Raw genomic sequence first — 14,349 nt, forward strand, 5'->3', positions numbered from 1 at the left:
TGAGAATTGCACTTAGTGAGCTATTTTTATGAGGGACTTACACCTAGAGAGTGCCAATTTGTGAAGATGATGTGTAATAATGAGTTCTTACAAAAAGATCCTGATGAGGCTATAGAATACCTCAATGAGCTTGTTGAAAAAGCTCACACTTGGATTGAACCTAGTGCTACTGAGAGCACAAATAGGTCACTACCTGTAGGAAACCTAAATGGTGGTTGAATTTACCATTTCAGGAAAGAAGAAAACCTAAAGGCTAAGGTTGAGATGCTCACTAGGGAGCTAGAGGTGTTAAAGACTAAGAACTTAAAGCCAACACACATGGCTAATCATGCAAAGTCTTTTGGACCATGTTTTGTATGTAGTGGGGTAGATCACCTAGCTCAAGAGTGCCCCACATTTTCTGAAATGAGATGAATGTATGAGGAACAATGTAATGCCTTAGGTATGTACAAGAAGCCTTTTACACATTCTCTCGATACCTATAATCCAGAGTAGCGCAATCACCCTAATTTTAGCTGGAAATTTGAAAACCAGCAGCCTGCACAACCACCTAGAGCTTATCCTACACCGTATCATGCATCATCTTCTTCTAGGAACCCCGTAGAAGATACTTTACATGCTTTTATTGAGGCACAGACTAAAACTAATCAAAAGTTTGAATATTTAATTATGCAAGTTATTGAAGAAAATAAGGAGATAAAAAGCCAAGTATCCAAGTTGATGAGTTCTTTGAGTGTGAATGAGCCTAGCAAGTTCCCTTCTCAAACTCAATCCATAGCCCAAGGTCAACATATAGCTCAAGAAAATTTGAAGGAGGTCAATGTCATTGTGACACGAAGTGGTAAGTCCTTACACATCCCAACAACTAATAAGCTAGAGGATGTTGAAGAGGAACCAAGCAATGATAGTGCTGAGTTGCCTAAGAAAATCGAGGTAATTAAGAGCCCAGTTAAGGTACTATTTCCTCAAGTTTTAAAATCTGGTATGCGAACTTTAGATTCCAACAATGAAATCTTGGAGAACCTTAGGCAGGTAAATATCAATCTTCCTCATTTGCATGTTATTAAACAAGTTTTTACTTGTGCAAAAGTTCTCAAAGATTTGTGTACAATTAAAATAAAGCACCATGTTAAGAAGACAACTTTCCTGACAGAGCAAGTTAGTGCTCTAATTGAGCAGCGAATTCCTCCTAAGTAGAAGGATCCTAGTTGTCCAACCATTACTTGTAATATTAAGAATCATGAGTTTGGGCAAGCATTGCTAGATTTAGGAGCTATTGTAAATTTGATGTCTTATTGCATTTATTTGCAGTTTGGTTTGGGTGAAATTAAGCCCACTTCTGTTGTGCTTCAATTGGCTGACCGTTCAGTTAAGAAACCAAGACGAATAGTTGAGGATGTTTTGATCTAAATTGACAAGTTTTACTACCTTGTTGATTTCTTAATCCTTGATACTAGTTTTGTTGTTGACTCTAATTCTAAAATTATCTTAATTTTAGGTAGACCTTTCATCGTTACTGCTAATGCTCTTATTAATTGCAGGAATGGTCTAATGAAACTCTCTTTTGGGAATATGACTATGAGGTGAATATTTTCCATATTGAAAAACAGTCAATAGAGGATGACAAGTGCCACCAAACATACATGATTGACACATTCATAGACAAGGGAGTTCACACAACTCATGATTCTGATTCCTTTGAATATTTTTTTGTTAATTCTGAGTTTGATACTATGAATGATTCATCTGATGTTGTTGATGTTTGCACTATTTTTTATGAACCTCAGAATTATGGCCCACATATTTGGCAACCGAAATTTGAGGAGTTGTCTAAGAAAAGTGAAAAGCAGATTTTTTCAAGCGTGGATAGTCCTAAATTGGAATTGAAACCACTGCCCTCAGGTCTTAAATATGTATTTCTCGACCGAGGTGACACTGTAACACTGGCTCCTTCCTTCTGACGTACGTTCTTTTTTTTTTACGTAAGGCTTCTTTTTTCTGACGTTAGCAAATTCCAAGGGCGTAAATTATGCAACAGTTCGCTCATTCTCTCTAATGATTGTGAGCCTCGTTATGTGTGTCGAACCCCAATGGCGTGTTTTTAAAGATACTATTTGACTTCTAAAGTATGCTCAGTGTTTTAAATGCATTGGAAATATTTATATGAGGTATTTCTAGTGTTATTGAACTAAACTTGATTTTAAATACGACAATTATAATATTTTTGAAGAGCTCCAAAAATATTATAATTGTCGAAAATCATTTTAATATTAAAATGATTTCAATTATTTAAAATATTATGAGATTTAAATTATGTTGAAAGGTTTAATTGAATTAAATGATTTTATTCTTGAAAGATATTAAATAAGACTTCATCATTTTATTAATGATGAATGAATATTATTTTATAAACTAAAGTTTAGTTTAAATAATATTCTACCTTAATTCCTCTTAGTACTTTTAAGTTAATGTTTACGCATTTTCAAATCAATATTTAAAATCTACTGTTAGATTGTTTTGAGAATCCCAAGACGAATGGACTGGATTAAATGCCCAGACCCTCTCTCTCTTCCTCACTTTTCCCTTTCCCCCTCTCTCTCCTCCCTCTCCCTCATGCGTACGACGTACGCCTTCCCCCTCTCTCGCCCGATTCTTCCATGGCCCAGATCGACGCCGCCGCACGCCACCACCACCACCGGCGTCCCCTCACGCCGGCGAGCAAGCCAGCTACCTCCAAGCCTCCCTTTCCTTTCCACAGTAAGTAGCCGAAATGGGTTTTTACCCATTTCTCCTCCTTGCGCCGCCGTATGCGGCCACCCACGGCCACCAAGCACCGCTATGAACTTCTCATTCCCTCCCCCTTCCTCCTCCACTTGACCCAAGGCCCATAGCCTCCCTCCATCGCACGGGCTCTCTCCCTCACACATATGGGTTCCTTACCCATCCACCCACCGTGCGCCGTCATGCACAACTACCCAGGCCACCGCACCTCCACCACCTCATACCGGTGACCACCTCTCTCAAACCCAGCCACCATGGACCTCCCTTTCCCCCTCCGTCGCACACATGCATGAAACCAAATGGGTTTCGCACGGCCATCGACGGCCTTACCGTCGCCGTGCGCCAGTTCTGGCTCCACCAGGCACCTCCCCTGGCCACCATGACTCCTCCTTGAGCTCCTCCAAGCCAGGCAAGTCCTCCTCCTCTCCCAAGCTCTCTCACTCCCTCACGGACTCTCCCTCCTTCCCATGTTCGATTCGTCACCGTAGACCAACGTGGCACCACCCCAAGTTCCATTGCACCTCCCTCAGCTACTTCATGGCCAGCCATGACCAGTCGAGCCTCCCTCCAAATTCCCATGTCAAGACCCATGGCCTTAGCTCCTCCACGAGCCGCCGTGTCTTCGACGTGTGCCATCTTGGCACCACCACGAGACCACCACTCCAGGACCACGAGCTGACCCTCCTACGCTCAGACTTGCACCTTTAGCCACCTCCAATGGCCAAGACAGCCATTGTACGTGGCTGACCGCCACTGTACACGGCTAGATACGCTATGTATCGCCCCTCACCGCCACCACGAGGCCACCATGAGCCATCCGAAGACCACACTTAGCTATCCAAACACCCAAACAGCCACCGTACGTGGGTTAGCCGCCATGTATGACCCTTCCGGCATCATCAACAGTGACGATCAGTGAGCAACGCAAGGGTTATCTCGTTGATGGTATAACCCTTTATCCCTCGTTAATTATGTTATTAGCTGATTGGTTAGGTTGTAGACTGTGCTGTTAGTATTGTGGAGCTCGCTGTATTGTGATGTGCTGTGTAGTGAAGTGTTGGGCATTCTATGTAGTGAAGTGTGGAGTGTAGTTGAGAATTATGTTGTGCAGTGTTGTGGATTGTGTTGTGCAGTGTTGTGGACTGTGCTGTGTAGTGTTGTGGACTGTGTTGTAATGATGGTGTGGCATCTTGTGGATTGGGAAGAGAGTGTGTACTCTCATGGCATAGTGTGAGATAAGGAGAGTATATGTAAAATATACCGTCCTGATATAATGTGGAATGTTAAGAATACACACGGAGTGTACTCTGTATGGCGTAATGTGTGTGAATAGAGGATGGAGCGATGCACCATATGGTGGGTATGCCGTAGTGGTGATGGGTTGTAGAGTGTGTGAAGGGAGTATATGTGGAGTGTATTCCATGAGATGCAGCGATACATCATGTAGTGTGTCGCAAAGATAAGGATGATTGTGTGGTTGATGGGCATAGAGCATGGTGAATAGTGTCGAGAACTGTGGAACAGTGTCTCGAAATAATTTTGGTGTAGCCTGTAGTCTGAGGTGACGGGTGTCACCGTGTAGTTGACTCATGGCTGGAAGTATGGGTGAAGTAGTAGAACAAGTGTAAAAGTGCGCAGCAGAATCATGACTGGGGAATGTCATGAAGTGACATGGTTACCAGCAGTCGTGCTTATGATAGGTGAGGAGTTAGCGCATGAATGGTGCAGCGGGATCGTGATGAGATGTCACAATGGGATAGGAGTACGTGAGGAACCGTACTCGTGATGAGTTAGGAGTTGGCGTAAGAATGACATAGTGGGATGTCAGGTGATGTGACAAGGTCATGGTGTAGCTTAGGAGTAGTCTCAAGCTATATGACGTGACATAAGGCGTGGTTGTGAACGGAGTCTTGTCGTTTTAAGTGTTGGGATGAACTGTCAAAAGGGACGAGTAGCATGAAGAGTCGTGCTAGCCGAGTTAAAAGAAGGTTGGTAGCGGAGTATGGTGCTTGTTACACAAGCAGGTGATCAACCTGTTATATGTTGGTCTTAAATAATAAGGGGTAAGGTACGTGTGTAATCTGGTTAGACACATGTGCCGGGCAGATTCACCATATGTAATGGGTAATATGTCCTGCGCATAGTTACACAATGCTTAAGCCTCAAAGTTGGCTTAGAGCCGTGTGGCGTGTATGGATGGGAATGAGGATTTAGTGTGGGTTAAGGTGCACGAAAGTAGTGACGAGTGTATTGTCTAGGATTGGGATGCGTGATTCCTTCGGTCGGAATCATGCGTCGGAATGTGGTTAGTAAAGAGAGTAAGACGAAGGTCTTAGTGTCTTAATCCTAAGGTGAATCACCTCAGCGGATCAGCACTCGAAGTAGAACGTCGAGTTTGGAAGAGGTAGTGACCGTAAGTGGTCCCCGAAGATTTTAGTATAGTAAAAGACACGTAAGAGCACATGATAGAAGGAAAGTGTTCCAAGTGAAGTGTAGCTTTATTTCTAGTTTAGTTGCTTATGCATTATATAAAGAATGACGTCAAGGCTATGTGTATGCATGTAGGTTACCATCTGACATGCACATGAATAGACTGCATGTTATGAAAGTAGCATGGAGTCCAGGTAAGTATTGCGTTCATACTCTTCTAGAACTTTCTAAAATACAAGAAAAGGAAACGAAAATGCTTTTCGTTATGATGCTTTACGAAACAACATGAAAGACGTTTTACAAAAATATTCTAAGTTTTACAAAAATATGCTAAGTGTTCAAAGGTATAAGTATGTACGGCCCCTCCTTGGCAGCCCCTTTTTACGCACCAAAAGTATTAATTGTACGCATGTGAATGGATGAGTATACGCTGTATCTATTGTATGTATTTTCTAAGAAAATCAATGAACTGATGTTTTACGGATGCCATGAAAAGATGATGTTTAAACTCATGCTTTTGAAAGACGTTTTTCCATGAACGAACTGTTAAATGAAAAGGATTGAACTGAATGAAAGGATTGAAATGAATGAAAGGATTGAATGTTTACTATATGAAAATACGTAACGACCATATGAATGAATGAAAATGGTACCAATGAATGGGCAGATTGCAATGCCGGGTAAGTAGTACTGGTAGTGCACCCAGTGCTGCCCCCTGACTGAAAAGGGATTCCCAACCCGTGGCCATGGGCGAAGTCCGGGTCCAAAGGAAGACGGCTAACCCCAACATACGGGGTGTAACAGTGTGTACCGGCCAATGAAAGTGATAAGAAATAATGTATGAATGTATCGCACTCTTGAAGAAATGAAGGCACTAACGGGAGACACGTTTTACGAAAAAAAAGTCTCTTTTAAAGAAAAATCCCGTCTAGTGATGTTTCCAAACGAATGCACGCATACATGTACGGATAATATGTATGAATGATGAATGTATGAATGAAAACCTATGTTGTTATATTTTAACTGTATGAAGTAATGCTTACTATGTTGTTATATTTTAACTGTATGAAGTAATGCTTACGAGTCATCGACTCATTTTAGTTTTTATGTATGCCCCTTTCCCGCACAGGAACTGAATGAAAAGTACACGTCAGGACAGACACAGCCCATGGGGAAGAGCACGTAAGTCTAGGCATAAGTGTTTAAACGTATGAGAGGCATTTTTATTGTTAAAATTGATGTTTTCCGCTGTAAATCTCTTTTATTCTCAAAACATATTTTATTTTATAACGTAGAGTCTTACACCTTGGGTATGGACGCAAAAAGTTTTAAATCGAACGGTAATTCCCGTCGTCTTTTCTAAAATCATTTTGTAAAAAGTCTCATTACAAGAACGGGCGTTACAAACATTTTTCCTATTAGTATTTTTTCGAAATTGAATGCTGGTAAGCTTAGGAAATTTCAGTTGACCGAGTTGGAAGAGTTGAGAAATGATGCTTATGAGAACTCTAAAATCTATAAGGCTAAAAAGAAAGCGTTTCATGATAAAAATATTGGTAGGAAGATGTTTAAGCCTAATGACCTAGTATACTTATATGATTCTAGACTTCACAAGCACCCAGTAAAACTTCGATCTAGGTGGACCGGCTCTTTTGTAGTGAAGAATGTTTTTACAAATGGGGCGGTTGAAATAGAGGATCCTAAAGATGGTAGGATCTTTAAAGTAAATGGTCAACGCCTTAAAGTATTAATTGATAGGCAAGTTCCAGAAGTGGAAGATGTTCCACTTGTGGATCCGGTCTATCAACCTTGACTACACCACGCATGTATATTTTTCTTTATTTGTTTTATTTTTTTGTTTTATTTTTGTTTTCTCTTATTTTCTTTCTTTTCCTTTTTGTTTGCTGTTGTTTTCTTTGTTTTTGTTTTCAGGTTAGTTTCATTTTGTCATTTCAGGTTACCAACTTTGGTACTTAGCGAGCTACCCACGTCACTCATCAGGTGTATTCTACCATTTTTTAGTTACTCCCATTCAAATTTGATTCTTAAACATTGAGGACAATATTTCATTTAAGTTGGGGGTGGTGGTGCAAATTCAGTATTTAAATGCTTGTTGGAACTCTGTGGCATATTTTCATGTATCAGTTTTTTTTGTTTTTTGCATCACACTTGCATTATTTTCATATATGTACTCATTCTCATTCATAACCATCTTCGTGAATTCACCAAACCCACCATAATCATTTTTTGCTGAAGCATTCACATAACCCCTAATGCACTCATCCAAGATTTGTGGTAAGATGATGGTTTGACACATGTAGTTAGAGAACTCTTTTGCTTAAGTATTCATGTGAGTTTTGGAGAGGATTGAGAGCCTACAAATGCATTAAATTGTGAGAAGTATTCATTGATCTAATGAATTGGGCACTTCTTTTGAGAATATTGTTACATGGTTTGTGGTAAGATGGTGGATATACTTGGGATATGATGAATGTCAACTTAGGATCAACGTTTGAGCATTTCTAGCTAACCATTTCCATCATAGACCCCTAGCCAACTTTGAGCCAATAAACACATGTAGTTTTTTCTTTTCATATGCCCACATCGTCCATGCCTCTCCACATTGGAATATAGCCTATATACTGATTTTTCTATCCTTTTTACTTCCAAATGTATACTAGGTGTGGAATTTGCATTCTCTTTCTTTTGTCTTGGGTTCTCGAATATATATATAAAAAAAAAGTTAAGGTTGGGTAGAAATGACAAGAATACCAAAGTGGTGTGTGTTTGTTCATCATTTTTTTTTTTAAAGGAAGGAAAAGCAAGAGAAGAGGAAGAAAGAAAAACACTGTTATTCGATGATCTAAAAAATTGGAGAGTATATCAAGTGAGAAGTGTGGTCTACTAAGATATTTAATAAGATTCCCTTTTTATGTACTTGGAAGTTTTTGAATTATTTTCATCATTTTTTCTTATACAGTTCCGAACTTAAGCCACGTTACAACCTTTTGTGTTGACCATTCTGATTTTAGGTAAGCTTTTGGAAAGAATGGAGGAAGTCTCATTTGTTAATGTTCCTATCATAAGATCAATGTTTGCTTGTTGCTTGTACATAATTGCCTAATTCCCCATGAGAGTGTCTGTACAACCATTGTCAACTCCATAGAGAGAATTCTCACACGAAACACTTTTATACCCATGAGTTATGGAGTTGAACCTTTCGCTTGAGATGTTCTTGATGTTGCATGTGTTAGGGCTTCTAGTTAGATGGATATAGTTTGGAACACACACACTATGTGAAATGCTATAGGTGGATTGCTTGTGATAGAGTTATTGAATTACTAAGATTGCTTTGATATGTGAATCTGGAAAATGTGACTTGGTGGCCTTTGTGTGTGATTTTCCTTGATCTCCTTCGTTGTTTTGACATGAAAATTGCTAGGGACTACAATAAGCAAGTTGAGGGATATGATGAGTATACGAAAGTGCACTCTAAATACCTTATTATTAGACTAAAATACTAAAATGCGAATAGAAATCATAGGAATTAATATGTATTCTTGAATTGAATTTCTATTTACTTTGAGATACTCCTGAACAGACTTTTATGTTTAATTTTAGAATCTATAAAATAGTAAGTCCAAGCCCAGTTAAATTCAAAGGACTTTCAAGTGGGCAAGATATTGGAACAACCTAAGAACTTTCAACGAGTGTAGGACTCTTCAAATAAGGATAATGATGGGGTTTGAGAGTAATTCGGATCAAGAGAAAAAATCAGTCTAAAATTCGTTAGAAGATAGCCTGCACACACTTTAGTATTTTGATCATAACTTTCCGCTCAAATATTGGATTGATGCGATTGTTAATGCGTTGGGAAGATATCTTAAAAGGCTACATAGTTGTCTCTAATAAGGATTTTTAAATTCGAACTCTTAAAGTACGTACGTGACTACCAAGATGAGTCCTAAAATTTAGCCAATTTTGTATATGAGAATATGGAAGACATTAGGGTTTCTTTCCTACCCTATATAAGCATTTTATTAGCACGAAATTGAGAGTTTTTTTGGAGAAGAGAGACGGCTCAGTACTCAATAATAAAGAGACGAAATTAATTTCCATGGTTGGCGTTTGCTTTATTTTTCTTTTAAGATTTTTGTTGTCCATTATATTTATCGGTAAGTAAATTCTCAAGTAGGGCTAGGGGTGAACTTGCACATTAGATGATATTTTTAATTTATTTTTGATTTATGTATTTAATTTTTAATTACTAAAACTCTTTTATTTTATCATTCTTAATTCATTGTTGATGTTTTCTTCTCCGAATAATCAAAGAATTTATTTTATTTATGGATTCAGTCACGCTTTTTCTATTGAATGGATTAGCCCTTTGATTATGTTCGGATAAATTATTTATCTATATTGATGTAATTCTTTGCTGCAATATCACTTCCTGAGTATATTGTCATCATTGGATTTTCTCAATAGTGATCATAATTTACGTATTTTAAAAGTAGTTAATGATTTTTTCAAGGGTTATATTTGGTTTAATCTTGGTTTATAAATCTATACCTTCCGATTGGGTATTTTGAGAATTGAATTCCCAATTGAGTTATTCAATGAATTAATAATAATTAAAATATCAGATTTGTGCAAGGGATTCCCGACGCTTTACTGTTTGTCAAATTTGAGTACTTTTTTCATTAATCATTTTGTATTACTTTAATTTACATTTAAAATTAATCTTTGTTCTCCATTAATCATTTAATATTTTTCTTTAGTTTCTTTGTTCCTTCTGCTATTCTTTTAATTTGTCTCTTTGTGAAATGGATACCCCAAATCTGTGCTACAACTATTGTATTATTCTTTGGGCGCAATCAGGCTTCTTGAGGAATTTTCTTCTCCCTCGCAAGGTCTAGACAAGAGATGAAACCACCACTTACTTCAACTCCCAATGGCCCTTTGATGGAAGACAAAAAGCCTACTCACCCTAGGCCATCCACTTAGACAAATTTGGCATCAAGGGGACAACAGCTGAGTAGCCACTTTTCCTCCACGTTTTGGGCTGTGAACCTTCCATCCAAGGATCATTCAATGCCTCTTGCCTCTCACACTTCACATTTTGCATTTACATTCCTTTTTTCTAGAGAGAGCTAGAGAAATCGTAGTGGTGGATTCAAACTAACTGGAAACTCAAGTCACTAATGGGTTGATTCATGGTGTTGGCCTATATAACAACATAAATGAACTGGCCATGTAAGTGGGCCAAGCAAGACCTATGACTTGCATGCAAAGACCATAGAGGTTTGATCCTGAAACATAACAGTCATATACATGCGTTGTCGGAGTAGTAGCAGCAAAGCCGCCTAGTCACCTTCTCGAAGGTGCATATCAGCCTCATCGACAAGGAGGCCCAGCTTTACTTACTTTTCCAGTGTCCAGATCATGGTCATCACTTTCTATCTATAGGCATGCCCTATATGTTCGGTCAATCGGCATTAAACTATGGAGTGAAGTGTAACTAAGAGTTAAAAGCACCATGGATCCAATTGCAAAATAAGCCATGAGATAAATGTTGCACTTATGCACAGACTACCATCTACCCCATGGAGAGTCGAAGAATGCCAGTCTTAGGGTACTGGCCCCCTTAATATGGGAAGAAACTTTAGTGCACTATGAGTGCCAAAATAATAGAAAGTTGGAGACTGTTAAGAGGAATAAAGCTTCCAAATAACATTGATTGGTTGTGTACAAGAGATTTCAATCAGATCCTTCAATAAAATCAGAAATATGGTGCTGCTCTTAGACTTTATACTAAAAAGGAGTGATTCAGAGAAGTAATTGATGAGTGTGGTTCAAGTGATTTTGGCTACCAAGGGGAAAGATTTACATGGAATAGCAATAGAGAAGGCAGTGAATTCACAAAGGAGGAAAAATTAGATCGAGCACGGGGCAGTTCTAAGTGGCACAATCTATATGTTGGAACTAGTGTTAGGGCACTTGCAACTCAATGTTCTGATTATATCCTCTCCTTACACAACTAGTTGGAAGCAAGTAGAAAAAGGAGAATCTTTAGGTATAAAGCAAGCTGAGCAAAAAGAGGGGATTGCATATTGTTAATTAGTGAAGCTTGGACTCATTCAACATGCACAGACAATCCTCTAAGGGCAACAAGAAATAGTTTAAGGAGATGTCATGAAATTTTTATTAAATGGAGCAAGGAGGTGTACATAAGTCATAAATGAATTATTAATGCTAAGCTTGATTAGATAAAATATCTGCTTGGGGCTAATGTTGGTAGTTATAATAGAGAGATAAAAGAATTGCAGAAGGAGGTGGATTTTTTGCTTGAAGAAGAAGACTTAATATGTAAACAAAGAGCAAAACAAACATGGTTGAAGTAGGGGGATAGAGATGCAAAAGTTTTCCATGTGTGTAAACCAAAAAAGGATAATCAATACTATCAAAAGCATCACAGATAGGAGGGACATTTTGCTACTTCACCAGTGGAGATTAGCCAACTTTTTCAAAAGTTCTTCCAAGAGCCTTTTGCAAGTTCACACCCTGAAGGAATAGAAGAGTGCCTGTAGTCTATGGATTACATAATCACAGAGGAAATGAATGATAAACTGTTCTAAGATTTCACTGCTACAGAAGTAAAGTAAGCTATTTTTTAGATGAATCCTTTAAGCTCACCTGGCCTTGATAGTTTCCCTACAGCCTTTTACCAAAACTGTTGGAACACAGTAGGTCCAGATGTCTGTGTAGCACTCATCAATGCTTTAAAATCTGAAGTCTGGATAGATGACTTAAATGAAACTCATATAGCTCTCATTTCAAAGATCAAAACCTCCAACAAAAGTAATAGAATTAAGACCCATAAGCCTTTGTAATGTGATCTACAAGATTATAGCAAAAGTCCTGCAAATAGACTGAAGTCCATCCTTCCTGTGATTATTTCTCCAACCCAAAGTGCTTTGTTCCAGATAAATTGATCACAAACAATGTGATTGTGGCCTATGAGTCTATGCACACTATGAAAAGAAGAATGAAAGGGAATGATAATTACATGGCTCTAAAACTTAATATGAGTAAGGCGTAAGACAAGATTGAGTGGGTTTTCCTGAGAGTAGTGATGTAAAGGGTTTTACACATAGGTGGATTGATGTTATCATAAAGTGTGCTTCCACTGTTTCTTATTCATTAATCATAAATGGAGTCCCACAAAGAGCTTTCAAATTGACAAGGGGCATTAGGCAGGGTTAGCCTCTATCACCCTACCTTTTCGTTCTATTCTTAGAAGCTCTAAGTAATCTCCTCAACAAAGCAGAAGATTCAGGCATCATCACTAGTATTCTTATGGCTAGAGGACTACCACTTATTAACCATTTATTTTTTGTAAATGATAACTTGCTCTTTTGTAAGACAAACTCACTTCTCAGCCTGTTGGGTTCTTATGAAAAAGCATTAAGCCAAAAACTGAACAAGGACAAAACTATAATATTCTTAAGCAACAACACCATAAAAGATACAAAAAGCATCATCATCAGCATAGTAGGGATCAAATCTACTGAATGTTATGAAAGTATGGCCTTCCAGCACTTGTTGAAATATCTCATTCAAAATCTTTCAGGGGCATTCTGGATAGGTGAGGACTAGGGTTAGTAAAGTAATTGGAAGATGAAGGTCCTTTCACAAATTGGGAAGGAAGTTTTGCTTAAATAAGTATACAAGCTATTCCAACCTACGGTATGGGAATCAATGTTTTGAATACCGTACCGGACACCGTACCGGTCAAGGCACTGGAACGAAATATTTCGGTACCGGTACCGTTTCGGGATAGCGTTTCGGGATAACGTTTCGGGATAGTCGATCTATAAATAAATTATATATATAAATATATATAAAAATTATATTCTAAAATAATAGTCTATATATAAATAAATTATATACAAATACATATATATATAAATTATAAATAGTCTAGTCTGAATTGAGGGTTAAAAAATAAGTTTGTAGTTTGAAAAAACGAAAAAAAAAAAAAAAAAACACAGGCCGAAATATCGGCCGGTACCGGCCGAAATATAGGCCGGTACAGGCCGAAATTTAGGCCGGTATGACCGGTACCAGCCGGTACGGCCGGTATTTTGGCCGGTACGGAACAGGTATAGTACCTGTACCGGCCGGACGGCTGAAACGAAAAATTTCGACCGTACCGGCCGGTACGGTACGAAATTTAAAACTGTGATGGGAATGCACAAACTTCCAAAAACACAGCTACAAGAACTTAACAAAATCATGAAAGGTTATTGGTAGGGCTAGCAAGCAAATGATTGGAAGATTCATTGGGTAAATTGGGATCAAATCGGAAAGTAAAACTCTAGGGGGTCTTGCGCTTAGAGATTTTGAAAACTTTAACATTGCAATGCTGGCAAAGCAATGTTGGATATTGGTGTAGAATTCGGGCTCACTAGCAGCTGAAGTGTTTAAGCTTAAATACTATCCATCCAAAGGTTAAATTCTCTCAAGTAAGATTAGGAAGGAACCCATCAAGCAAAATTAGGAAGGAACCCATCTATGTATGGAAGGGTTTGCCCTTCTTAAAGAAGGCTTTTTTTGGAGAATAGAGAATTGTGAAATAACAAGGATTTGGATAGACAAGTGGATCCCTCAACCAACATCTTTTAGGCCTCAAAGTGCAGTCAAGCTACTCAATGAAGATGCAAAAGTTGTAGACCTCATGGACACACAACAACAAAAAAAAAAAAAAAAAAAAAAAAAAAAAAAAAAAAAAAAAAAAAAAAAAAAAAAAAATTGGAATCTTAATATGCTCAAGGATGTTTTCACAACTGCAGAAGTTCAGATCATTAGAGGAACTCCCATTAGTCTGTGTAATAGACCAAATAAACATATTTGGAGATGCAATGCTAATGGTTTATTTTATGTTAAAAGTGCATACCATCTCCAAGGAGAATTACAAGACAGACTAGGGGACAACCTCAAACACACTACAAAAAAAAGAAGTCTGGACTAAGACATGGAAACTGACAGTTCCAAATGCAAGATGACCTTTAAATGGAGAGTTTGTCTTAATGCACTCACTAAGTTAAATTTGCTCAAGGAGAACGTAGTTGACAATCC

The sequence above is a fragment of the Juglans microcarpa x Juglans regia genome, chromosome 6S (genome assembly GCF_004785595.1).
Source record: "Juglans microcarpa x Juglans regia isolate MS1-56 chromosome 6S, Jm3101_v1.0, whole genome shotgun sequence".
In the NCBI taxonomy this organism is placed as follows: domain Eukaryota; kingdom Viridiplantae; phylum Streptophyta; class Magnoliopsida; order Fagales; family Juglandaceae; genus Juglans; species Juglans microcarpa x Juglans regia.